General features: G+C 40.2%; 1 pseudogene; it reads left to right on the plus strand.

Moving 5' to 3' along the window:
* The first annotated feature begins 319 nt into the window (after positions 1 to 319).
* LOC139029700 (myelin protein zero-like protein 2 pseudogene) lies at positions 320 to 2,913 on the plus strand (annotated as a pseudogene).
* The last annotated feature ends 282 nt before the right edge of the window (positions 2,914 to 3,195 follow it).

Genomic DNA, 3,195 nt, shown 5'->3' on the forward strand with positions numbered 1-3,195 from the left:
TTTCATTTTCATTTCACTATAACCTTGGGGAAAAAAAAAGAGAGAGAGAGAAACCTTAATTTTAAACCAAACTTCATATACAGTTCTAAATTTTTTGTGTGTTTTTGTTTTTAAATATTGTATTTCAAAGAGTCTAACCTCTACACTAGATTTTTAATCTTTGTTTTTCAGTATGTGATATAAATTTTGGACATTTAAGAATCCAATATTCAAAGCAGCCTGGGACCTTTCAGACAGGCACCACCTCCTCTGGCTGTTTCTGAGGCCATCCAGAGGCCAGGGTCCAGATGAGCTGAAAAGACAGGACTGCAGAGTCTGGGACTTTGTGTAGATGTGTCTGTAGCGCGGGGGGTGGGAGGGAGGCAAGGAAGGAGGGGAGGAAGGCGTTGGGAGCTGAAGCCCCACCTTTCATTCCAGCAAAGTGCACCAGGAGAGCAGGAATGACTCACAGGCGCGGGTGCTCAGGTTCCCACAGGTGAGGCAACAGACTGCTTTCTCCCGGAAAGCGCCCAGGCGCTCTCTCCGCCAGGAGCGGCCTTGGCAGGGTGCTGGCGCGCTCCGTCTGCGCGGTCTGGTCTCTGGGGCCAGGCCTGGGTTTCCCTCATGTATGGCCAGAGCCCTACGCGTGCTGTGCTTTTTCTCCTTGGCGTACAGCTCACAGCTCTTTGGCCAGTAGCAGCTGTGGAAATTTACACTCCCCGGGTGCTGGAGGCTGTCAATGGGACAGATGTCCGGTTAAAATGCACTTTCTCCAGCTTTGCCCCAGTGGGTGATGCTCTCACGGTGACCTGGAATTTCCGTCCTCGAGATGGGGGCCCTGAGCAGTTTGTTTTCTACTACCATGTGGATCCCTTCAAACCCATGAGTGGGCGTTTCAAGGACCGAGTGGTCTGGGATGGGAACCCTGAGCAGTATGATGTCTCCATCCTCCTCTGGAAGCTGCAGTTTGATGACAATGGGACATACACCTGTCAGGTGAAGAACCCACCTGATGTTGATGGACTGATCGGGGAGATCCAGCTCAGCGTCGTGCAGACTGTACGCTTCTCTGAGATCCACTTCCTGGCTCTGGCCATCGGCTCCGCCTGTGGACTTATGGTCATAATAGTAATTGTGGTGGTCCTCTTCCAGCATTTCCGGAAAAAGCGATGGGCTGAAAGAGCTCATAAAGTGGTGGAGATAAAATCAAAAGAAGAAGAAAAGCTCAACCAGGAAAAAAAGGCTTCTATTTCTTTAGAATACACAGACTAACATTCTTACATGGAAGCTGAATATTTCCCAGAACAAGAACCCTATGATAAGCTGGAGTTAATGGAAGCTTTGCTTTGGCTTTTCCAGTTGTGACCTGTCTTCCAACCAGCGCTGCAGTATATAACCACCTAGATGAGCAACGTTCCTCTGAAGTCAGCATAGGGCCCTTCTTGAGCAGATACTACCAGACTCACAAACAGCTCTGTTACTAAGGTTTTATTTAATTTCAGAGTGCAAATATTTTTCAAATGCTCACTAGGTTTTATATACTAAGAAGCTATATTTTTGCCCTTAAACACTCCTTGTGGATTATGATTTATATTCACATATATTGGCCTCAAATGAGATAAAAACCAAACTGTCTGTCACGTTTACTTTGATATATTAATTTTAGAGCAGTGTTCTAGCTACTAAAGTTAACATCTTTATTCTTTCCTTCTCACATGCTTGGTTAAAAGGTGAGCTAATTCTCTCAACAGTTTTGATTAATTAACAGAAAATCCTAAATTCAAACTGTTAAAGAATAGTTTGATTTCTTATGGCTCTCCTTAAGTATGAGACACATGTTATTTTATTGAATTTCTTTCAGTACCCTAGATGGCAGGTTTTTGTTTTTGTTTGTTTTTGGTCAGTTGACCCAAGGTTTACAGTAGCACAAGCCAAAACCACAGAATAACTAGGGAAGGTGACATAAATGCTAATAGATTGACAAATGCCACCTCAGGATGAAATGCTTGTCACCTTTTTTCTGTGCTCTGATAAGTGACCCATAGCTCTAATTTTTCACAAGCAGTGAATGACTGTTTAGCTTACTATATTCCCCACTTCCAATTCAATTATTTATAAGAACAGAGCAAAATCTATGCTCGTTTGTAGACTGGAATCATTAAGCAGTTAAATGGAAGGATTTTGAAGTAGTATATTACAATTTAAGAATTTAGGGCTAGTGAAAAAAAATCAACCCTAAATGGTAATAATTTTCTCTAGTGTTATACAAACTCTGAGAACTGGAAGAGATTAAATTGTTTCTTTCTTTTTTTTTTTTTGTTTCTTTCTTTTATATATTTTTTGTTCTAATACAGCTTGATACTTTGATTTCACAAACTAGGCTGAAAATGTTATTTCTGTTAACAAACTGGAGTTTCAAAACAGTTTATTTGTATTTAAAGATGATGAACTTTGATTTTTTTCCCCAATACTAAAAGAAACCCACACTGGTATAATTTACTTATGAACTTGAAATGCTTCTCATGCCTGTCTCATTTTGCCTTTTATACGATCTAAAAAAGTAGTTTCAGTACCCAGTTTTGAAACTAAAAATCAAATTTAAAGTCCATATTACCTTTCATTCACATTTTCTTTTTTTTTCCTCTACATTAAACCTTTGAAAATATAGTAACTGGATATTTCTTCAAACAGATGGCCTGGATAAAATGTAGAGGTAGTTAAAAACTTATGGAAGGTGTTTCCAGCAAAACTTGTAGTTTCTGTGTCTTGGTTAAATGCTCAAGGGTTAATACAGCCCCATTGTTCAGTGTCTTCTACTTAAAGAGAACTTTTGTATTGTAATTTATTTTTTATTGTGCCTTAAACACTATGTAAATAACTCAGTAATAAAGCATTACAATTATAAAAAAAAAAAAAAAAAAAAAAAAAAAAGAATCCAATATTCAGTTCCCATTTCTATTCAGGAGTGGGGTGATTACTCTCCCACTTTTGACTCTCTGTTTTCTACCTCAGAACACCTCTATTTCCTCCTTTCCCCTTCTCTTCCCAATCCAATTCTGTGAATCTTTGTGGGTGTCTGGACTACGGAGAACACTTTGGGAACAGATAACTGCGTAGATCTGTCTCTCTCCTCTTGAGTCCCCTTTTTCTCCTCCTCCTCACCTCTATCTCCTTCCTCCCTCTCCTATTCTGCATGTAACTCTGTGAACCTCTCTG

This window comes from Odocoileus virginianus, chromosome 19 (genome assembly GCF_023699985.2).
Source record: "Odocoileus virginianus isolate 20LAN1187 ecotype Illinois chromosome 19, Ovbor_1.2, whole genome shotgun sequence".
NCBI classification, from domain to species: domain Eukaryota; kingdom Metazoa; phylum Chordata; class Mammalia; order Artiodactyla; family Cervidae; genus Odocoileus; species Odocoileus virginianus.